Raw genomic sequence first — 25113 nt, 5'->3', positions numbered from 1 at the left:
CTGTTCCTGTGCTAGGAAGAACTCTACTGTGCCTTTTGAAATCAGCATTGGCAACACCTGGAGAGCTCATGATCATAAATCATAGGAGCAGAATTAGGTCATTTGGCCCGTTGAGTTTACTCTGCCATTCAATCAAAGCTGATCCATCTCTCTCCCCCCCCCCCCCCCCCCAACTCCATTCTCCTGCCTTCTCCCGTTAACACCATTATTAATCAAGTACCTGTCAATCTCCGCTTTAAAAATACCCAATGACTTGGCCACAGCCGTCTGTGGCAATGAATTCCACACGCTCTAACTAAAGAAATTCTTTCTCATCTCCTTCCTAAAGGAACATCCTTTTATTCTGAGGCTTTGGCCTGTGGCCCAATACTCCACCCATCAGTTGAAACATCCTCTCCACATCCGCACTATCCAGACTTTTCACCATTGGGTAAGTTTCATTCAGGTCCCCCCCTTATCCTTCTAAACACCAGCGGGGTACCACCAGTGTCGTCAAAGAATTCCAATAGATTTCAGGCTAGAGCTCTCCACTTCACAAAACCACGCTGACTTTGGCCTATTTTATCATGTGCTTCGAAGTATTCAGAAACCTCATCCTTAATAGTGGACTCTATAATCTTACCAGCTACTGAAGTCAGGCTAACCAGCCTGTAGTTTCCTTTGCTCACTTCTTGGACAGTGGAGTAACATTTGCAATTTTCCGATCCTCTGAGACCACCCCTGACTCTAGTGATTCGTTGAAAGATCCCAATCTCTAATAGCTACCTCTTTTAGAAGCTTGGGGTCCATGTGGTCCAAGTAACATCCACCTTCAGACCTTTCAGCCTCCCAAGCACCTTCTCCTTAGTAATAGCATCTCCACTAACATCTGCCTCCTGACTCTTCTTAGTTTAGAGGTACAGCGCAGAAACCGGCCCTCCTGCCCATCGTGACTGCACTGACCTGCAATCCCCGCACACTAACATTATCCTACACACTAGGAACAATTTCCAATTTTACCAAAGCCAATTAGCCTACAAACCTGTACGTCTTTGGAGCGTGGGAGGAAACCGGAGATCGTCCCATACTCCAAAGACATACAGGTTTGAAGGTTATGAAGGTTAATTGGCTTGGTGTATGTGTAAATTGTGTGTGTAGGATAGTGTTAGTGTACCGGGATTGCTGGTCAGTGCGGACCGGGTGAGCCAAAGGGCCTGTTTCTGTGCTGTATCTCGATACTAAACTAAACTCAAAGACTGATGCATCATCTGCCATTTCTTTACGTGGGTTAACACTGCAGCCACGTACATACACTCAGGAACAGTAGAACCGAGAGGCTCATCAGCATCTGAGCAGAATGATATTCACAATCAACCAGACCACATAGAAAGGACTGACTTTCCCACCCACTTTATGACAGGTAAATAAACTGGGACAGTCCTGTCTCTCGAGAAAATCTAAATCCACTACAGCCGTCATTCACAGAGGGCAAAAGTGAGAGAATGTGATTTCAGGAGAACCGTTCCCAATCACAGGGCAATCCTGTGGATTGATGTGTAGTTACAGCTGCAGCGAACATGCAGGGCCATGCAGCAAACACGCAGGGCTGGCTGCAGCAAACACGCAGGGCCGTGCAGCAAACACGCAGGGCCGTGCAGCAAACACGCAGGGCCGTCCAGCAAATACGCAGGGCCGTGCAGCAAACATGCAGGGCCATGCAACAAACACGCAGGGCCGTGCAGCAGCAAAGGTCAGCAGGTGACGGGGCTCAGCTGCTCATGGCGGTCTCAGTGCGAAGGCTCTTGCAGCCTTCACACCACTGCTGCCTCATTAGATGCATGGACCTGGGCTCAGGCCCTGCCCCAATGCTGAGGGAGTGAGACGTTAAAACCGAGATCTTCATCTTGAATGAATGAATGTTTTATTGTCACCCTTAGTAAAACTCTTTGTTTTGCAGACCTTGGGTATCACATAATGGGCGCAACAAAGTTTCCACGCCAGGTCCTCCTTTGTTCTAAGGCATCTTCCCTAAGACATCAAGGCAACCACTGTAGCCCCATGGATGAGAGCAGATGATCTAATCCGTGCCTGAATGACACAGAGACCATTTACCTACTCCTCTCTCCCATCTGGCAGAAGGTGCGAGGCCTGAAAACACGCACCCCCCAGATTCGGGAACAGTTCCTACCTCACTGTTATCATCCAACGAGTCAGTCCTCCATATGGTGGAATGTAGTCCCAATCTTCCAACCTACCTCATTGCAGCCCTTGCAATTTTTTTTTAAATTGGACTTTTCCATTGTAACTGCAATGCTGTAACTTTCTATTCTGCACTCTGGTATTTCTCTCTTGGCACGACCTTGATTATACTCATGTACGGTACAATTTGACTGGACAACATGCAAGCAAACTGCATCTCACTACAGGTGGCAATGATAAAGGAACACCAATACCAATGGTACAGTTCACACAGCTCCAGCAACCCGGTTTGAGTTTGGTTTATTCACACATACAGGGGTACAGTGGAAACATTACAGCCCTGGTCTCTAGGGTGGAAGATTGCAACCTTCACTTGGCCTGCCCTGTTTTGACTAATGCAATCAACTCGATGTGCACAAACGGAAGATCAAATAGAACAAGTTGTCCACCAACTTTAGGCTGTGCACCCGCATCCACACGAAAGAAGAAGAAGAAGCCCTGGTCTCTGGTTTTCACACATTACAAACCTCTTCCCAAGGTAGAAATGTCCAACTCTAGGTGGACAGAAGGACCTGTAGAGGGAGCCACTGAGCTGGCCCCTGCTCATCCCCAAGGGCCAGAGAACCAGAGAGAGCCGGGGGCGGTGGACGCGGGAGCAAAGGGCCGCAAGAGAGGGAACCGTGGTCTCACCTTCTGCACCATCAAGGTCGGCTGTGGGAGGCGACCCCGGGGCACAAAGGCTGAAGGTGGGCGAGGAGAGGGACTAAGGTTTGATGGATAATGTGGACCGAGGCGATGGCTGGAGGCCCAGCAGCAGCCTGGGTCTCGCCTGGATCGGACCCAGCTCCAGGAGACCCAGGACTGGACATTGAAAATGGTGCCAAAACGTGGCCACTCTTGCACGCAGTCTCAGTGAACTATTTCTATGCACTTTGTCCTATTTGGGGATTATGCTTAGATACGGGAATAGTTAACTGAACTGTATGCAAAACAAAAATAGTTTCTCCGTACAACTGTACGTGTGATACAAATGAACCATCGATCGTAGCTCTGAGGGGGCAAGTTTAATGGCAAATAGAGGGGTAAGTTTTTATTAATAGAGAGGAGTGGGGGTTTGAAACACACTGCCGGGGTGGTGATGGAGGCAGATACAATGGCGGCTTTAGGATAGGCACATGGAAATGCAGGGGATAGAGGGATGTGGATCATGGACAGGTGGATCAGATCAGTTTAACGGCATCAAGTTCGACACAAACATTGGTCAATTGTACTTCGTTGTCACGTGTATCGTGAAATTAAATTTTGTATACAGTTCAGTAAAGTATTATTGTATATTAGGGCTTAGATACATCTTGGATAAGTATCTGAGATACAGTACAAATGTATAGCAGCAGTACACTGAGACAGTATACAGAGTCGCCAGTTTTTGGCAGCATTTTCACGTCCCAGTTGTTGTAAGTGCAGGGATTTTGAGCTGACCATGAAGGTCTGTTGTCCTGGCGGCGTTGCAGGGTTGGCCTGGCCAAGTGTGGCGATGGTGTCCTCCACTGCTGCAGGTCATGTCCGGTCCATGTGTGGTCTTGTGAGACAAAAGGACCTGTTCCTGTGCTGCACTGCTCTCTGTTCTATTCCAGTGGCCATGTGAGCTTCTCCTTAGTGCTCCAGGTTCCGTCTGAACCCCGATACGTTGATTGGCCCTGTGTGCGGGTGAGTGGGAGAAACTGGGAGAAGCTGCTGGGAATGTTGCAGTACAAATGGGATTAGTGTGGAATGAGTGTTCGACTAGCAGTGCGGACTCAGTGGGCTGCCGTGATGTGCTTAGTTGTGATAAACGATGAACATTATCCAACCACAGAGAGATGTGCATTTCCAGAGTGCCATGCTCGTCCTTCCTGGGGCTTTGCCTTTGGGAATGTACTCACGGTGGAGACAAAGGAATTGCAGCGGGGAGTTCGTGTTCAGCAAGCTCCCACACCAGCGAGCAATCGATTACTGGTTTAGTAAATGGGGAATAGACACAAAATGCTGGAGTAACTCAGCAGGACAGGCAGCATCTCTGGAGAGAAGGAATGGGTGACGTTTCGGGTCGAGGCCCTTCTTCAAACTAATGTCAGGGGTGAGGGAGATACTGTACATAGATAAGGAAGTGTAAGGTGTGAAATTAGAACAAATGGAATGGAGATGAAGGAAAATGTAGAATGGATCATTGTTAGCTGGGCGAAGATTACAACAAAATGGGGAAAATTGTTCCCCAATGACACAAGATTGAACATGAATCAACGGTGAATTTTTTTCAAGATGTACAATCTACCTGTAACCAGGTGTAGGAAGCAACTGCAGATGCCGGTTTAAACCAAAGATAGATACAAAATGCTGGAGTAACTCAGCAAGTCAAGTAGCATCTCTGGAGAGAAGGAACGGGTGACGTTTCGGGTCGAGACCCTTCTTCAGACTGAGAGACAGGGGAAAGGGATAAAAAAGATAAATAAAACAAATGAATGAATGATATGCAAAGAATAACAATAATCAAGGAAATGTCGGGCACACAATGGTCCATTGTTGGCTGTGGGATAGGTGAAAACGAGTTATACAACAGTGAAACTCAACAGGACGACAGTGAAACTAGTACGCTGACCAGGGTGGGGGAGGGACAGAGTTACTTGAAATTTAGAGAAATAGGTTACTTGAAGTTAGAGAAATATTATATACCGCTGGGTTGTAATCTCCCCAGAGAAGCTGCCTGACCCACTGAGTTACTTCTGCTTTTTGTATCTACTTGGTTTAGTAATGTTCATGTGATCATAGAGAGACCCCAGAAATGTCACGTCAGCCCACTGCCCACACAGCCCATCGAACATTCACGTGGTGACGTTTGCCAACTCCTGCCGATGGAGGATTTACATTTTCACTGCACCTGACATTCCACATTAGGTCACAGCCATCTGATCGACAGTCAGTACAGACATGCAGGCAGTTGGACTGTGCATGGCACCCTCACCACGACCAGAGCAGCAAGGATGAGCAAGACACTGGGATTATCACCCCTCCCTGAGGCACTAGCTGAGGAAGGAAGGCACCCTGGATGGCGTGAATGAGGTGGGCCGAAGGGCCTGTGTCCGTGATTCATTACTATGAATTTCTCCACATGGGGCTTTGGTTTCAATAACACCTGAAAATTCTGAGAATGCAGCACTCCCTCAGCACTAAAGGGATGTGCCTGCTGCTATAAAAATGCAGAGATTTGTATCCATTCACCCAAGGTTGCAGATGACGTTACAGCCCTCCAACTCTTTCCCCACGACCCAGGCCTCCAGCAGTTCGAACATGGAACACTACAGCATAGCAACCAAAAGCCCTTCGGACCCCACGATATCAGTGCCGAATGTGTTGGCAAGGCTAACTCTTACCTTCCTGCATAGAAACCAGACCCCTCCACACCAATCTCCTCTGCCTGCACGGACCCCTGCATATCTATATTCCTTTCGTTTAGAGATAAACAGGCCCTTTGGTCCTCCAGGTCCTCATCCGACCAGTGATCTCCGCTCACTAGCACTATCCTACAACCACTAGGGACAATTACAATTTCACCAAAGCCAGTTAACCTACAAACCTGTATGTCTTTGGAGGTTGAGAGGAAACAGGAGCACCCAGAGAAAACCAACACGTCATAGGGAAAACATATAAACTCCGTACAGACAGCACCTGTACAAGATCGAACCTGGGTCAGTGACACTATGAGGCAGCAACTCTACCACTGCCCCATCGTTGTGACGATACAAAAGCCTCCTAACCGCCACAAGCATATCTGCTGCAACCACCACCCCTGGCAACACGTTCCAGGCACCCACCAACCTCTGTGGAAATAAAACGCCCCGCTCATCACTTTTACACATTGCCCGTCTAATCTGAAAGCTATGCCCTCCAGTCTTTGAAATGTCAGCCGGGGAAAAGACTCTGACTGTCTGCCTTATCTACGTCTCTCGTAATTTCATATTCTTCTATCAGGTCTCCCTTTAATCTAGGGTGTTGCAGAGAAAATAATCCAAGTCTTACCAACCTCTCCTTGTAACTAATACCCTAAATCAAGTTGGAACAGCCTCGCTGGACTCTGTCATAGAAACATAGAAAATAGGTGCAGGAGGAGGCCATTCGGCCCTTCGAGCCAGCACCGCCATTCATTGTGATCATGGCTGATCGTCCCCAATCAATAACCCGTGCCTGCCTTCTCCCCATATCCCTTAATTCCACTAGCCCCTGGAGCTCTATCTAACTCTCAAATCCATCCAGTGATTTGGCCTCCACTGCCTTCTGTGGCAGGCAATTCCAAGGCGACTGAAGATGACCAACTTCCACTGGGAGATGCTGTGACTCGAAGTTGCCGGTCACTGACCAGAGACGGGTGCACACGACCAGGTTGTTCTGCTCAACATCCATGGATGGATTCAGGCTGGTAAAAGCTGTACCAGCGACTTTGCCCTTTTGTTCTGCGCTCATGGTCTTTTTTATAACTCATTGAATTTTTTTTAGCATTTTAGTTTAGTTTAGAGATACAGCATTGAAACAGGCCCTCAGGTCCTCCGAGTGCACACCGACCAGCGATCCCCGCACACTAACACTATACTACACACACTACGGACAATTTACATTTATACCGAGCCAATTAACCAACAAACATCTTTGTAATATTTTAGTAAACCAGAGCACCCAGAGAAAACCCACGAAGGTCACGGGAAGAACGTTATTCCATTATCATGCATCTTATACACTGTGGTATAAACACTTGATTATAATCATGGATTGTCTTTCTGATGACTGTTTAGCATGCAGTTTCACTGTTTCTCGGTGCATGTGACAATAAACTAAACTGAACTGAAGTCTACTACACCATTCAATATAATCCTGGCTGATATGCCCCAGGTCTCATCTCCTCTTCTGTACCAACACCCTAGAGACCACAATTATATTACAAAAATAACTTCATAAGTCATAGGAGCAGAATTAGGCCATTCGGCCCATTGAGTCTACTGCGCCATTCAATCATCTTTCCCTCACAACCCCATTCTCCTGCCTTCTCCACATATCCCACATTTTCCATGAGTACTGTGTTTACAGACCTGTGATGCTGCCGCAAGTCAGGACTTCATTCTTCTGTTCTCGGTACAAATGACAATTAAACACTGGCAGGAGTGCTGCTGGGATTTGTGGAGTACATGGTTCTCTCAGATCCAGGGAGTTTTGGGTCACTGCCGCTGAGATCTCCAGGTCAGGATTAGTGCCTCAGCACAAGCCTTTTCCCTCCTGATTCACTTTAATGAAGCCAAACCAGCAAAGGACAGATATAAAGTGTGCGTTCCGATCAGCGTGCAGAACACAATCGACAGACTGTCTGGTTCCCGCAGCGATGTGACACGAAGAGCACCCTGGGTTCCCCACGGAAGGGTGAGACACCTGGACAGGGAGCCCGGAATGCTGCTACAACACCCCAGGCTGTCTCGGCACTGCCACACCAGCACCACAAACCGGCACAACCTGACCGTTCACTCCGGGATCAGTGACAGCAGCTACAATGCACGAGGCTCACTTACAAGCTGCACACTCCAACAAAGCACCTGGTGAGATCACAGAGACATGGCAGATTACAAGGCAGGTTAATTGGCCTCTGTAAATTGCCCCTAGTGGGTAAGGAGTGGATGAGAAAGTGGGATTACAGAACTAAACCAGTCCATGCAGTTCCTTGATTCTGCATCAAACTAGTATGAAGAGGTGATCGATGGCTGGCAAGGACCTGGTGGGCTGAAGGACATATGTTCATACTGTAGCTCTAAACTAAATTAATCTTTGTTCATAACTTTCTTAAAACCTATGGAGTTTAGTTTAGTTGAGAGATACAGTGCAAAAACAGACCCTTCACCCACCGAGTCCATGCCGACCAGCGACCCCTGTACACTAGCGTATCCTACACACTAGGGAACAATTTACAATTTACAATTTCACCAAATCCAATTAGCCTATACACCTGCACGCCTTTGGAGTGTGGGAGGATCCGGAGCACTTGGAGAAAACTCACGCGTTATAGGGAGAATATGCAAACTCCGTACAGACAGCACCCAGAGTCAGGATCGAACCCGGTTCCCGGGTGCTGTAAGGCAGCAACTCTACCACTGCGCTACCGTGCCGCTGTTGTGATCACTGTTCTCAAAATGCTTTCCATCTGAAACACTGGTCATAGAGTGATACAGCATGGAAACAGGCTCAACTTGCCCACCAACCAACATGTCCCATCCACACTAGTCCCACCTGCCTGCATTTGGTCTATATCCCTCTAAACCTGTCCTATCCATGTACCTGTCTGAATGTTCGGGGGCCCCGAAATTGAAAGCAGTAACTGTGAGGGCGTGCAGTCGGCAGTTCTTTGACAAACCTTGCAGCTCCCTCTGCCCACAGGTCAAAGTGACAGCCAGGCACGGTGCCCAGGTCACTGCAGAGTGGCAGGCAGAGGTGCAACCATGAGCCCTGCGCTGGTGTGTCTGGTGCAGCGTCTGTCGCATCTCCACTCAGCACTGAGACGAGGGGTGCCTTCGGACGGCACAGTAACGCAGCGGTAGAGTTGGTGCCTGACAGCGCCAGAGAGCCGGGTTCAATCCCGACTATGGGTGCTGCCTGTACGGAGTTTGCACGTACTCCCTGTGACCTGCGTGGGTTTTCGCCAGGTTCTCTGGTTTCCACCCACATTACAAAGACATGCAGTTTTGCAAGTTGCTAGGTTTTGGTAAAATTGTAAATTGTCCCTAGTGTGTAGGATAGTGTCACTCAAGATTCAAGAGAGTTTAGTGTCATGTAGCCCTGATAGGACAATGAAATTCCTGCTTTGCTTCAGCACAACAGAACATAGTAGGCATGACAACTGCTGGTTTGTGTAGATTCAGTCGACCGAAAGGCCTGTTTCCACGCGGTATCTCTAAAGAAAAGTAATGTCTAAAGTCTATATCTGCGCGTAACTGAAAATCTAAAACTACAGGAAATCTGAAATCACGGCGGAGAATGTAGAAACACTCAGCCGGTCAGGCAGCATCTGTGGAGAGAGAAACAGAGTTAACCCTTCAGGCCAATGTCTTCCTTGGAACCAGGGTCTGATGCAAGATCATCAGTCCTAAACAAGAATTCTGCTTTTTGCTTTCCACAACTGTATGGTTTGCTCTGGTTCCTACTCTAGGGTCCAACATCATTCCCAAGTTGGGTTGGACTGGACTAGACACAAACATGGTTCATCCTGCCACCAAATTCAGTGGTGGAAGGGTGGCAGGCACGAACGCTGGAGTTCTGTGAGCAGTGATGTTCCACAGGGGTCAGTCCTGGGACCTGTCGTTTGTGAGGGTTATATATAAATAACTTGTGCAAAACTGTAGAAAAGTAGGTTAGTTTGCAGGAGACCCAAAAATTGGTAGAGTGGCGGACAGTGAAAAAGACTGTCAAAGGACACAGCAGGAAGTAGAACAGTAATGGATATGTGGAGAATTGGTAGATGGAGTTTAATGCAAACAAGTGTAGTTTAGCAGAACAAATACAAGGGAACAATAGGGAGCTACCATCAAAACGAGAACGATCCTAGATCCAAGCCCCGAACTCCCTGAAGGTGTCACTACAAATAGATAATGGTAAACAAGACATCTTCATCAGTCAGGGCATTATGTGAGTATCAGTTTAGTTTAGTTATTCGGCGCAGAAACAGGCCCTTCGGCCCACCAGGTCCACGCTGACCAGCGATCCCTGTACATTAACACTTTCCTACACACACTGGGGATAATTTTCACATTTACCAAGCCAATTTACCTACAAACCTGTACGTCTTTGGAATGTGGGAGGAAACTGAAGATCTCGGAGAAAACCCACGCAGGTCACAGGGAGAACGTTCAAACTCCATACAGACAGCACCCGTAGTCGGAATTGAACCCAGGTCTCCGCGCTACAAGGCAGCTACTCTACCGCTGCGCCACCATGCCGCCCTGATCAGAGTCAGGAATTTACGTGCAACTTAATAACATTTTGGTTTAGGCTGTATTTGAATTATTATTTGTAGTTGAGGTAACCCCATTGAAGGATGATGTGGATGCTCTGGAGAGGGCGGAGTAGAGGTTTACCAAAACACTGTCTGCAATAGAATGTATTAGCTACAAGGAGAGGTTGGACATTGGATTGTTTCTGTGAGGGTGCAGTGTGCAGGCCTGCCCCCACCCGGGGTATCTCGAGCAGCGCGGTGGCGCAGCGGTAGAGTTGCTGCTTCAAAACAGCAGAGTCCCAGGTTCGATCCTGACTATAGGCACTCTCTATACGCAGTTTGAACAATCTCCCTGTGACCGTGTGGGTTTTCTCCAGGTGCTCCGGTTTCATAAGGTCATACGTGATAGGAGCAGAATTGGGCCATTTGGCCCATCAAGTATGCTCTGCCATTCAATCATGGCTGATCTATCTCTCCCTCCTAACCCCATTCTCCCACCTTCTCCCCATAACCTCTGACACCCGTACTAATCAAGAATCTATCCATCTCGGCTTTAAAAATATCCATTGACTTGGCCTCCACAGCCATCTGTGTCAAAGAATTCCACAGAATCACCACCCTCTGATTATAGAAATTCCTTCTCATCTCCTCCCTAAGGAATGTCCTTTAATTCTGAGGATATGACCTCTAGTCCTCGGTTCCTCCACCAGTGAAAACATCCTCTCCACATCCACTCTATCCAGGCCTTCCACCATTTTGTCGGCTTTGGTAAAAATTGTAAAATTGTCCCTAGTGTGTAGGATAGTGATAGTGTACGGGGATCGCTGGTCAGCTTGCACTTGATGGGCCGAACGGCCCATTTCCATGCTGTATCTCTAAAGTCTAAAGTCCCATCTTTTCCTCCCACAGGTTTGCTGATCCTGTGTTTCCAGAGACTGGCCAGGGTCCCATCATCAGATGGCATGAATAAGTAATCTCACAGCAGGCCTGGCCTGCAGCAGCCAGTGACCGAGGAAGCCCGATTGTGTAAGCCTGGGCTGACACGGCTCTGGGCCCAGCAACAATTCAACAGCGCTTGCATCTCCGGAGACCCGGGTTCGATCCTAACTACGGATACAACGCAGGTCTCTATCCATGCAACAGCCCAGCTGCCGAGAATTTATCGCGAGTGACCTTTGACAAATCCCACGATTCCTTGCGTTTTTCGGAACACCAAACTCACTTATTACAAACAGCTGGTCATTTAGTAGCAAAAACCAAATGCCCACTGTGAGGCAATATTGTTGATTCCTGGTTCAATCCTGACCTTGGGTGCTGTCTGTGTGGAGTTTGTATGTTCTCCCCGTGACTGCGTGTGTTTTAAGCCGGTGCTCCGGTTTCCTCCCACACCCCAAGAATATACACGTTTGTAGGTTAATCGGCTTCTGTATATAGTCCTTGGTGTAGGATAGAATTAGTGTACGGGGTGATTGTTGGCCGGTGCGGACTAGGTGGGCCAAGGGGACTGTTTTCACGCTGTAACTCTAAACTAAATGCAGTTGAAATGTCTCCTTCCATTCCCAATATCATCCTGTGTGCATTAGGGAATATGACTATCGATCTCCACACTCCATCCAGCCCACAACACGGCTTATGGTTGGTGACTACATCGAGTACAATCTACCAACACTCATCATACTGGTGCCCAGGTAAATATTGCTACTGTCTCAAAGCCACATGCCCAACATCCTTTAAAATCTCCCCCCCCCCCCTCAGTTATCCTCCATCCACCAAATTTACATGTAGCAATCAAATGAAAACAGACAACCCCAAAGCAAGCAGTAATGCCAAAAACAAAAAACAAATATTAACATCTCTGGTCAGTGAACCTTCCTTCAGAACAACTCTTGCACAGTTTTTTTTACAAGAGTTCATTGATCAGAGAATGATAACTGCGTGATTCCAAAGTTCTCATGTTTAAACCTTCCAATGCCAACATCCTCCAGCAACAGGTCCCTTCCATAAACCCACCAACAGTGTGTTCAGTTTCGGATGTGTGTGGGGGGGTGAGCAGAGCAGCCACGGGAGGGAGAGCACGGCCTCGATGGGGGAGTGGGTTGGACCGGGCGCGTGGAACGGACGCGGCCTACAGCGGTGAAGCAGCGGCGGAGGTCACCACGGCTACGCTTGACCAGGCCGGCCTTGCAACGTCGCCATGACAACGGGCCTTCATGGGCAGGTCAAGATCCCCGCACTTACAACAACTGGGACTTGGAAATGGCACCAAACTGGAGACTCTGTATACTGTCTCAGTGTTCTGCTGCTACACACTTGTACTGGATCTGAGATGCTTATCTAAGATGTATCTTTAAGTGAATATGTACAGTGATACTTGTACTGATCTGTATACAAAACTGTATTTCACTGTAGCTCTGTACATGTGACAAAGTACCATTAAACATCATTCAGCCAGCACACTCTACACCCTTCCACCCCGCTCCTCATTCATTCCCTTTCCAGTTCCCTCCACTTGCTTCTCCTCAACATTCCCCAAACCAGACGGCTCCAAAACCCCCGTGTTCCCCTTACATTACAAAGTATTACCAATGTCACATTTGCCTCACAACCAGTGCAAACCCCTTGAAAGACAAAGTGCTGGAGTAACAGCAGGTCAGGCAGCATCTCTGGAGAGCTTGGATCTGTGATGCTTTGGGTTGGGACCCTTCTTCAGTCTGCACATATCCATGTTCTCCAGTGATGCTGCCCGACCCACTCAGTTACTCCAGCATTTTGCATCTTTCCTTGGTAAACCAACATCTGCAGTTCCTAGTTACCACTATCTAAACCCTATTCAAACTTTAACCTAGAACAGAAGGGTACAGGCCAGGGAAAGACCCTCTCAGCTCACAATGTCCAAGTTCAACATGATGCCAAGTTTGGAGATACGGTGTGGAAATAGGCCCTTCGGCCCACTGAGTCCATGCTGACCAGCGACCACCCACACACTAACACTATCCTACACACACTAGGGACAATTTACATTTTTACCGAAGCCAATTAACCTACAAACCTCAATGCTTTTGGAGTGTGGGAGAACAGAGCATCTGGAGAAAAGCCATGCAGGTCACAGGAAGAACGTACAAACTCCGTACAGCCAGCACCCGTAGTCAGGATGGAACCCGGGTCTGTAGTGCTGTAAGGCAGCAACTCTACCGCTGCGCATGATTCCGTCTAACGTTCCCGTAGCTAATGCCCCCTAATCCAGGCAGGATTCTGGTAAACCATCTCTGCACCCTCTCCAAAACCTCCACATCCTTCCTGTAATGAGGGACCAGAACAGCACATAATAACAAAACAACTGGAACATTGTAGCCATGACTGGGCAGGAGTGGCAGCTCAATGTTACAGGAGCTTACGGAGAGACAGGGATGAGGGAAAAAGAGGAGGGGGGGGGGGTTGCATTGTTGTTGTCACGGCTGTGATCAGAGGTGACATTACGGACGGTTCGTCTAGTGAGGCTATATGGTGGAGCTGAGGAAACAAGAATGGGATGATCACCTTGTTGGGGGTGTACTACAGACCCCCGAATAGTCAACGGGAATTAGAAGAACAAATGTGCCGGGAGATTGCAGACAGCTGCAGGTCAAATATGGTTGTTGTAGTAGGGGATTTTAACTTTCCCAATATAGACCGGGAACATCATAGTGTGAAGGGTACAGATGGGGTGCAATTCCTCAAAAGTGTTCAGGAGAGTTTTCTTAAACAGTATGTGGAGGCCCCCACACATGAGAGGGCAACACTGGATGTAGTATTGGGAAATTGGGAAGGGCAAGTTAATGAAGTGTGTGTGGAGGAGCCTTTTGGGACCAGTGACCACAGTTAGATTAGGTTTAAGATAGTTATGGATCGGGACGGAGAGGGTCCACATGTTAAAATGCTCAACTGGGGTAAGGCCAACTTTGAGGGTATGAGAGAAGGTCTCGCTCAAGTTGACTGGAGCAGGTTATTTGAGGGGAAAGGAACATCAGCCAAGTGGGATGATTTTAAAAGTGTATTGAGGATGTTTACGTCCCCGTTAGAGTGAAGGGCAAAGCAGGCAAACGCAGGGAAGCTTGGCTGACGAGGGAAATCGTTGGTCAAAATTGGTCAAAAATAAGAAGGGTGCATGGGACAGGTATAGGCAGCTGGGGTCAAATGTATCCCTGGAGGAGTTTCTGGAACTAAGGAGTAAACTGAAAAAGGAAATCAGAAGGGCAAAAAGGGGCCAGGAGATAGCTCTGGCGGGTAGCATTAGGGACAATCCCAAAAGATTTTATAAATCTAGGTAACTAGAGAGAGAGTGGGACCTCTCAGGAATCAAAACGGTCACCTCTGTGTGGAACCACAGGAGATGGGCAAGGTCCTAAATGAATATTTCTCCTCTGTATTAACCGAGGAGAAAGACAGTAGGACGGATGAAATTGGAGCAGTCACTGGAAGTGTCTTGACAGGAGTCAGTGTTACCGTCAAAGAAGGTACTGTTGTGTTTGAAGGTAGACAAATCTCCAGGGCCTGATCAGATATATCCGAGGACATTGCGGGAAACTAGAAAGGAAATTGCGGGAGCCCAGGTTGAAATTTATGAGTCGTCCTTAAATACAGGAGAGGTGCCGGAAGACTGGAGGATGGCAAATGCTGTGCCTGTTTTCAAGAAGGGCTGCAGGGAAAATACTGGGAAATATAGGCCAGTGAGCTTAACATCTGTAGTTGGTAAGTATTCTGAGGGATAGGTAAAAAAGGCATTTGGATGGGCAAGGGCTGATTAGGGATAGTCAGCATGGTTTTGTATGTGGGAGGTTGTGTCTCACCAATCTGATTGATTTGTTTTACCAAAACCAGAGCCATAGATGTTGTGTACATGTACATCAGTGAAGCGTTCGACAATGTTCTGCAAAGTGTCTGCAAAGTTGGCTGCTCTGGAAGGTTAGATAGACCGCACGGGATTCAAGGAGAGATAGCCAAAGGAAATTGGCTCCATGGAAGGAAGCAGAGGGTGATGGTGGAAGGTTGCTTCTTGGACTGGAGGCCTGTGACTAGTGGTGTGCCTCAGAGTTCGGTGCTGGGCCCATTACTGTTTGTCATCTACATCAATGATTTGGATGAGAACATACAGGGCAAAATTAGCAAGTTTGCTGATGATACAAAAGTTGGTGGTTTTGTAGATAGGGAAGATGGTTGTGAACGATTGCAACAGGATCTGGATCGATTGGCCAGGTGGGCTGAGGAATGGTTGATGGATTTTAATACAGAGAAGTTGAGGTGTTGCATTTTGGGACGTCTAACAAGGGCAGGACCTACACAGTAAATGGTAGACCTCTGGGTAGTGTTGTAGAGCAGAGGGATCTCAGAGTACAGGCGCAGGAATCCTTGAAGGTCGAGTGATAGGTAAAAAAGTTGCATGTAGATAAGGTGGTCAAAAAGGCTTTTGGCACTTTGGCCTTTATCAGTCAGAGTATTGAGTATAGAAGTTGGGAGGTCATGTTGCAATTGTATAAGACGTCGGTGAGATCGCATTTGGAATATTGTGTTTAGTTCTGGGCATCATGTTATAGGAAGGACATTGTCAAGCTGGAAAGGAGCTCAGTAAAGATTTACGAGGATGTTGCCAGGACTAGAGGGTGTGAGCTGTAGGGAGAGGTTGAGTAGGCTGGGTCTCTATTCCATGGAGCGCAGGAGGATGAGGGGTGATCTCATAGATGTATACAAAATCATGAGCGGAATAGATTGGGCAGATGCAAAGAGTAGGGGAATTGAGGACCAGAGGACATAGGTTCAAGGTGAAGGGGATAAGATTTAATAGGAATCCGAGGGGTAACTTTTTCAAAAAGGGTGGTGGGTGTGTGGAACAATCTGCCAGAGGAGGTAGTTGAGGCTGGGACTATCCCATTGTTTAAGAAACAGTTAGACAGGTACATGGATAGGACGGGTTTGGAGGGTTATGGACCAAGCACAGGCAAGTGGTACATTGTTGACCGGTATGGGCGAGTTGGGCCGAAGGGCGTTTCCACACTGTATCACTCTATGACTCAGAGCCCCAGCTTTCTATAACATTTCCCAGTCCACAAACAGATCAAGTCAAGTGCACATTTTAGTTTTTGTTCAGATACACCGTGGAAACAGGCCCTTCGGCCCACCGAGTCCACGCCGACCTGCGATCCCAGCACATTAACACTATCCTACACACACTGGGGACAATTTATACTAATGCCAAGCCAATTAACCTATAAACCTGTACGTCTTTGGAGTGTGGGAGGAAACCAAAGATCTCAGATAAAACCCATGTGGTCACAGGGAAAACGTACAAACTCCGTACAGACAGCACCCGTAGTTGGGATCGAACCCGGGTCTCTGGCGCTGCAAGTGTTGTAAGGCAGCAACTCTACCACTGTGTCACCTTGTTTCCCACATGGGATGAAGAAATCCCTACAGCAGAGGGATAATGGCTGCAGTCTCTGGATTATGAGTAGTGATCAATACTGTGGAAATACGTTTTTAAATGGAATTAAAATTTGTGCAGGTGAATGGGAGAAGTTCAGTGGGTTAACTGGGTGGAAAAACACCCACTTTGCACAACAAGCCAATGGCGTCTTCCCAAGATGCTCAAGAAGAGGATGTTTTAAACCAGAAACAAAAAAGTGACATGGTACAAGACGACTGTGTGTGTCGACATTACTGATCACACTCTCAGTGTGAAGGGTTTCAACCAGAAACATCACCCATTATTTTTGCCCAGAGTTGTTCGCTGTCCCGCTGAATTACTCCAGCACTTCGTCATAGAGTCATATAGCGATGCCCAGCTTGCCCGCACCAGTTATCTTCAACATAAACATCCTACACAATAATCAGTGCAGAACCATGAGGTGAAAATTAAACATGCTGCACCAACTCACTGTAAACCTGATTTAACCAAGAACCAGGATTATATTGTCAGTGAGTCTGAATCACAGAAACAGTCCCCTTGGCCCCACCTACTCACACCACCAGAGCTTGCCCACTTTGCCTGCATTCGAGGTCGATATCACTCTAAACCTTTCCTATCCCTGTATCTGTCTTGTAAATGTGGGCATTTAACCCATTTCTACCACATCCTGACAGCTTGCATCTCTGGATCGAAGGAATTAGTGACGTTCCTCAGAAGGTCTCGACCTGAAAAATCACCCATTCTCTCCTGAGATGCTGCCTGACCTGCTGAGTTGCTCCAACATTTTGTGCCTATCTTCGGTGTAAACCAGCATCTGCAGTTGCTTCCTACACATGTCCTCTGGTAGCAGCACATTCATTATACACCACCATCCTGTGAAAAATATGCTCCTCGAGTCCCTTACAATTCTTTCCCTTCCCACCTTTAATCTATGTCTCCCCTGCCCTGGGAAGAGACTGAGCATTCGCCTGATCTATGCCCATCACGATATTCTAAACATCTACTAGCTCATTTCTTAATTCCTATTCTCCACAGATAGCCTCAGCATCTCCAGTCTCTCTGTACAGTTCAATCTAACTTGGGCAGCACGGTGACTTAGTAGTAGCCTTAGAGAACCAAGGTCCCGGGTTCGATCCTGACTACGGGTGCTTGTCCGTACAGAGTTTGCACGTTCTCCTTGTGACCGCATGGGGTTTCTCCCGAATCTCTGAGGACATACAGGTTTTCGAGATATAATTGGCTCAAAATAATTGACAATTGTCCCTAGTGTGTAGGATAGCGTTAGTGTGCAGGGATCATGGGTCAGCATGGATTTGGTGGGCCAAAGGGCCTGTTTCCACTCTGTATCTCTAAACTAAACTAACCAATCATGGTAACATCCTTGTGAATCTTTTATGGATGAATTTCAAGCTTAACAACATTATTCCTGCAGCTGTGAAGCTCGTACTGCGTATGACACAGCCCGTGTTATCTCAGAAACAATTTGTAACTTGTCATCCCGATGCCTCTACTCAGCGCCCTGACTGATGGAGGCAAAGGATGGCAAACATCTTCTTGACCGCTTTCAGACCATGTCTCAACTTTCAGGAACTTTCTTTATTTTAGGTTAATTTAGAGATGCAACACGGAAACAGACCTTTCGGCCAACTGAGACTGCTCAGACCAGCGATCACCCTGTACACTAGCACTATCCTACATACTGGGGATAATTTACAATTTTTATGAAGCCAAACCTGAATCTGAAGACAGGTCTCAACACAAAACGTCATCCATTCCTTCCATCCAGAGATGCTGCTATCCCGAAGAGATACTCCAGAATTTTGTGTCTATCTTCTGTGTAAACCAGCATCAGTAGTAAACACTGCCCAGTCCATCATCGGCTCTGACCTTCCTTCCATCGAGGGGATCTATCGCAGTTGCTGCCTCAAAAAGGCTAGCAGCATCATTAAGGACCCACACCTTCCTGGCCACACACTCATCTCCCTGCTACCTTCAGGTAGAAGGTACAGGAGCCTGAAGACTGCAGCGACCAGGTTCAGGAATAGCTATTTCCCCACAACCATCAGGCTATTAAACTCGGCTCGGACAAAACTCTGAACATTAATAGCCCATTATCTGTTATTTGCACTTTATCAGTTTATTTATTCTTGTGTGTATATATTTATATAATGGTATATGGACACACTGATCTGTTCTGTATTCATGCCTACTATGTTCTGTGTGCTGAAGCAAAGCAAGAATTTCATTGGCCTATCAGGGACACATGACAATAAACTCTCTTGAATCTGCAGTTCCTTCCCACACAACCTACAAACCTGTACGCCTTTGTAGGTTTTGGGGGTTCAGTATTGATGTGGATAGAGAACTGGCTGGCAGACAGGAAGCAAAGAGTAGGAGTAAACGGGTCCTTTTCACAATGGCAGGCAGTGACTAGTGGGGTACCGCAAGGCTCAGTGCTGGGACCCCAGCTATTTACAATATATATTAATGATTTGGACGAGGGAATTAAATGCAACATCTCCAAGTTTGCGGATGACACGAAGCTGGGGGGCAGTGTTAGCTGTGAGGAGGATGCTAGGAGGCTGCAAGGTGACTTGGATAGGCTGGGTAAGTGGGCAAATGCATGGCAGATGCAGTATAATGTGGATAAATGTGAGGTTATCCACTTTGGTGGCAAAAACAGGAAAGTAGACTATTATCTGAATGGTGGCCGATTAGGAAAAGGGGAGATGCAACGAGACCTGGGTATCATGGTACACCAGTCATTAAAAGTAGGCATGCAGGTGCAGCAGGCAGTGAAGAAAGCGAATGGTATGTTAGCATTCATAGCAAAAGGATTTGAGTATAGGAGCATGGAGGTTCTACTGCAGTTGTACAGGGTCTTGGTGAGACCACACCTGGAGTATTGCGTGCAGTTTTGGTCTCCTAATCTGAGGAAAGCCATTCTTGCCATGGAGGGAGTACAGAGAAGCTTCACCAGACTGATTCCTGGGATGTCCGGACTTTCATCTGAAGAAAGACTGGAGAGACTCGGCTTGTACTCGCTAGAATTTAGAAGACTGAGGGGGGATCTTATAGAAACTTACAAAATTCTTAAGGGGTTGGACAGGCTAGATGCAGGAAGATTGTTCCTGATGTTGGGGAAGTCCAGAACAAGGGGTCACAGTTTAAGGATAAGGGGGAAATCTTTTAGGACCGAGATGAGGAAAACATTTTTCACACAGAGAGTGGTGAATCTCTGGAATTCTCTGCCACAGAAGGTAGTCGAGGCCAGTTCATTGGCTATATTTAAGAGGGTCAGATGTGGCCCTTGTGGCTAAAGGGATCAGGGGGTATGCAGAGAAGGCAGGTACAGGATACTGAATTGGATGATCAGCCATGATCATATTGAATGGCGGTGCAGGCTCAAAGGGCCGAATGGCCTACTCCTGCACCTATTTTCTATGTTTCTATGTAGTGTCGAGGAAACTGGAGCTCCCAGAGAAAATCCACATTGTCTCATGGAGATTGTACAAACTCTGTGCAGACAGCACCCATTGTCGAGATCAAACCCGGGTCCCTGGCGCTGTAAGGCAGCAACTCTACCGCTGCACCACCATATGTTTTGTAGTCCGAACTCTCACGTTCCACAACACATCCCAAGACCTTACAATTTACTGTGCAAGTCCTGCCCTAGATAATTTCTCATTTTACAGCACCATCCTGTTCGACAAATTTAATTTGCCATCTATTGGCCCACTTTCCCGGTTGATCCAGATCCTGTGGGAATCTCAGACAACGTCCTTCATTGTTACTATGCCACAACCTTTGGTGTCATCTGCAAATTTAATAACCATGCCGACTACATTCTCATCGAAATTGTTAATGGGGATTTTTAACAGTGGGCCCAGCATAAACACTGAGGCACATCACTGGTCACAAGACGCAGCCCTTCACTACTACCACCACCACCACCAAGCCAATTATGTATCCCACTCACCCTGAATCCCACATGATCTAGCCTCACGGAGCAGCTAACATGTGGGATCCTGTCATGGACCTTGCTAAAGTGTGTGTAGACACATTCCACCTCCCTGCAATCATCAATCCTCATCATCACCGAGTCAATAGACAACAGACAATAGGTGCAGGAGGAGGCCATTTGGCCCTTCGAGCCAGCACTGCCATTTAATGTGATCATGGCTGATCATCCCCAATCAGTACCCCGCTCCTGCCTTCTCCCCATATCCCCTGACTCCGCTATTTTTAAGAGCCCTATCTAGCTCTCTCTTGAAAGCATCCAGAGAAGCTGCCTCCACCGCCCTCTGAGGCAGAGAATTCCACAGACTCACCACTCTGTGAGAAAAAGTGTTTCCTCGTCTCCATTCTACACACACTGAAGAACCAGGCCCACACCAGCCAGCATGTCCCAAATACTTTAGTCCCACCTACCTGCATTTGTTCCTCTTAAGGGGGAGATGCAGCGAGACCTGGGTGTCATGGTACACCAGTCATTGAAGGTAGGCATGCAGGTGCAGCAGGCAGTAAAGAAAGCGAATGGTATGTTAGCTTTCATTGCAAAAGGATTTGAGTATAGGAGCAGAGAGGTTCTACTGCAGTTGTACAGGGTCTTGGTGAGACCACACCTGGAGTATTGCGTACAGTTTTGGTCTCCAAATCTGAGGAAGGACATTATTGCCATAGAGGGAGTGCAGAGACGGTTCACCAGACTGATTCCTGGGATGTCAGGACTGTCTTATGAAGAAAGACTGGATAGACTTGGTTTATACTCTCTAGAATTTAGAAGATTGAGAGGGGATCTTATAGAAACTTACAAAATTCTTAAGGGGTTGGACAGGCTAGATGCAGGAAGATTGTTCCCGATGTTAGGGAAGTCCAGAACAAGGGGTCACAGCTTAAGGATAAAGGGGAAATCCTTTAAAACCGAGATGAGAAGAACTTTTTTCACGCAGAGAGTGGTGAATCTCTGGAACTCTCTGCCACAGAGGGTAGTTGAGGCCAGTTCATTGGCTATATTTAAGAGGGAGTTAGATGTGGCCCTTGTGGCTAAGGGGATCAGGGGGTATGGAGAGAAGGCAGGTACGGGATACTGAGTTGGATGATCAGCCATGATCATATTGAATGGCGGTGCAGGCTCGAAGGGCCGAATGGCCTACTCCTGCACCTAATTTCTATGTTTCTATGTTTCTAACGAGTCCTATCCAGGTACCTGTCTGAATGTTTCTTAAACATTTGATCAGACCGCTTCAACAGATTCAATGAAATTAGTGAGATGTATTTTCCAAATGTTCAAAGCCAGGCTGACCATCCATAATAGTCTAAAGAAGTGTCCCGACCCAAAATGTCACCCATTCTTTTTCTCCAGAGATGCTGCCTGACCCTCTGAGTAACTCTGGCACTTTGTGTCTATCTTCGGTATAAACCAGCATCCGTAATCAATCCCTGATTTTCCAAGACGACTGCATTCCTGATGACTGCATTGGTGCTACCGCCTGCACCCACACACAACTCACTGACTTCATCCATTTCACCACTAACTTCTATCCGGCACTCAATACACCAGGACCATTTCCAACAATTCCCTACCATTTCTAGGCCTCTATCGCAGGTGATAGCCTACTGACCAACACCAACTATAAACCCACTGACTCCCATGGCTATCTGGACTACAATTCTTCCCACCCTGCTTCCTGTAAGGACTCGATCCCTTACTCCCAATTCATCCGTCTACGCCGCAACTGCTTCCAGGATGAGGCGTTCCACACCAGGGCATCGGAAATGTCCTCACTCTTCAGGGAACAGGGGTTCCCCTCTTCTACTATAGATGAGGCTCTCACCAGGGTCTCTTCTATACCCCGTAACTCTGCTCTCATTCCCATCCCCCCACTCATAACAAGGGCAGAGTCTCCCTTGTCCTCATCTTCCACCCTACCAGCCATCACATACAACAAATAATCCTCCAACATTTTCACCACCTCCAATGTAATCCCACAACTGGCCACATCTTCCCATCTCCTCCCATCTGCTTTCCGCAGAGACTGCTCCCTCCATAACTCCTTGGTCAATTCATCCCTTCCCACCCGAATCACCCCCTCTCCGGGCACTTTTCCTTGCAACCGCAAGAAATGCTACACTTGTCGCTTTACCTCCCCCCTTGACTCCATTCAAGGACCCAAGCAGTCTTTCCAGGTGCAGCAGAGGTTCACCTGCACCTCCTCCAACCTCATCTATTGCATCCGCTGCTCTAGGTGTCAGCTGATCTACATCGGTGAGACCAAGCGTAGGCTTGGTGATCGCTTCACCGAACATCTCCGCTTGGTTAACCAACCTGATCTCTCGGTGGCTCAGCATTTCATCTCCCCCTCCCATTACGAATCTGACCTTACTGTCCTGGGCCTCCTCAATGGCCAGAGTGAGGACCACCGTAAATTGGAGGAGCAGCACCTCATATTTCGCTTGGGCAGTTTGCACCCCAGCGATATGAACATTAACTTCTCTAATTTCAAATCGTCCTTACTTTCTCCCCCCTTCCCAGCTCTCCCTCAGCCCAGTGTCGCTGCCTCTTCCATTATCCCCCCCCCCAGATCAGTCTGAAGAAGGGTTTTGATCTGAAACGTCACCTATCTCCTTCGCTCCAGAGATGCTGCCTCACCCGCTGAGTTTCTCCAGTACTTTTGTCTACCCTGACTTTCCAATTACAGGTAGATGCAATTCATCAGGATCCCTTCCAGTAACTCTCCCACCAATTACATCGGTACCTCCCTGCCTTATCCTTGCAGCCCATCTTAAAGATGAGCTGTCCTCCAGTCTCCCAGCACCACATCTTAGCTAATGATAATCAGTGTGATGGGCATCATTGCGCCTGTCACTGGATTGCAAATAGATCCAGTGCCACAGAGAGTCATACAACATGGAAACTGGCCCTTCGGCCCAAATTCCCCCTGCCGATCAACATGGCCCATCTACTCAAGGCCCATTTGTCCGTGTTTGACTCTAAGTCTTTCCTATCCATGTACCTGTCCAAATGCCTCTGAAATGATGCTGTAGTGACTGCCTCAACTCCCTCCTCTGGCAGCTCGTTCCACACACCCACCATCTGTGTGATCACTGGCACATCTGCCCTTCATTAGCAGGCGGGCGACCTGACTTGTAAACGCCAGCAGTGGGGAGGGGGGAGAGGTTTGGGGAGAGGGCTTGCGTTTTGGCGCAGTGGTTCCCGGATAAGGTTTTACAACACGTTATATGGCCCTGGCCTCACCACCCGACCAGTACTGGCCGGCCTCAAATGGAGCCCAGCTGTTGCTGTGTGAGTGAGGTTCTGGCACTCACTGGCCCGGGGACACCGCGCATCCCCACTCCTGCCAACCCGACCCCCTCCCTCCCAGGGTGGCTGGGCAGCGTGGCTCGCCTCTCCCTCCCGCACTCACTCACACACACCCAGCCTGACAAACTTTCTCCTCCAGCCGACCGGGAAAGGGAGACAATTATTGGCAGGAAAGATGCACTGGGAAATATGGCGGCTCCAAATCTCCTTCAACCCGTGCCAGAGGCAACGGAGGAGAGACAGAGAACGAGGGGGAGAGGAAGGGGGAGAACGGGGGCGAGAGAGATAGAACGAGGGGTAGAGAGAGAGAGAGAGAGAGAGGAGAGAGAGGGAGAGGGGGAGAGAGAGGGGGAGGGAGAGAGAGAGAGAGAGAGGGGGGAGGGAGAGAAAGAGGGGGAGACAGACCACGCGAGGAAAACAGCCGACCAGGCTGAGAACGGGGCTGAATGCCGCGGGAGACCCGTCCCCGCTGCCCCACAAAATGTGGCACATTGTAGCACACACAGACTGCAAGGCAGAATGCAACCTGTGTGGTTGACTGCAACCTTGTAGCAAACCGAATGTGACCCACAATATAACACGTATTGCAACCCTGGCGCCGCCGCCGTATCAAACACTGAATGCAATAAAATGCAACCTTGTATCAAACTGAATGCACCAGAACGCAACGCTGCTTCACACGGAATGTAACATTGTATCACTCACATGTAACACAGAATGCAACCTGGTATGAGAGTGGATGTAACCTGGACTCACACGGCAGCAGGCGGCCAGTGCAGGGCGATGCACACATCTGCAGAGCACGCCGAGAGCAGCAACACATGGGGCGTGTGGGGGTGGGGGATACAGACAGGCAGGAGCCGCAGTGTGAGTCTCCCACCTTCACGATGACATCCCGCTCCGGCTTCTCCACGGATCCGTGAGGCGGTGGCGGCCGGGAGCAGAGAGACGCGGCGCCGGGCTGGGCTGGGCTAGGCTGAGCTGAGCGGTCCGGGGGAGGAGCCGGGCTGTGGGGCCGGTCAGGCGGGGGGTGGGCGTGGGCAGGGCCGGTGCTGCCTGACGGTCCCCGCTCGGTGGGGGCGGGTGAGCGGGCGGTGACCAGGGCGGTCGATGGCCGGGTTGTTGGGGCGTGGGCCGGGCAGGGCGGAGCTGAGCTATGGGCCAGTCCCGGGCCGG

General features: G+C 48.4%; 1 protein-coding gene across 1 annotated transcript in view; it reads right to left on the bottom strand.

Annotated features, from left to right (window-relative positions):
* tln2b (talin 2b) overlaps positions 1-24810 on the bottom strand; it is a 321397-nt gene extending 296587 nt beyond the window's left edge. The window contains 1 exon segment of the mRNA XM_055662804.1: positions 24643-24810. The gene's annotated coding sequence lies outside the window, so the exon portion shown is untranslated.
* Positions 24811-25113: the final 303 nt, after the last annotated feature.

Source organism: Leucoraja erinacea, chromosome 36 (genome assembly GCF_028641065.1).
Source record: "Leucoraja erinacea ecotype New England chromosome 36, Leri_hhj_1, whole genome shotgun sequence".
Lineage (NCBI taxonomy): Eukaryota > Metazoa > Chordata > Chondrichthyes > Rajiformes > Rajidae > Leucoraja > Leucoraja erinaceus.
Note: the sequence above shows the minus strand (reverse complement) of the source record. Positions and strands in the feature narration are given on the sequence as shown.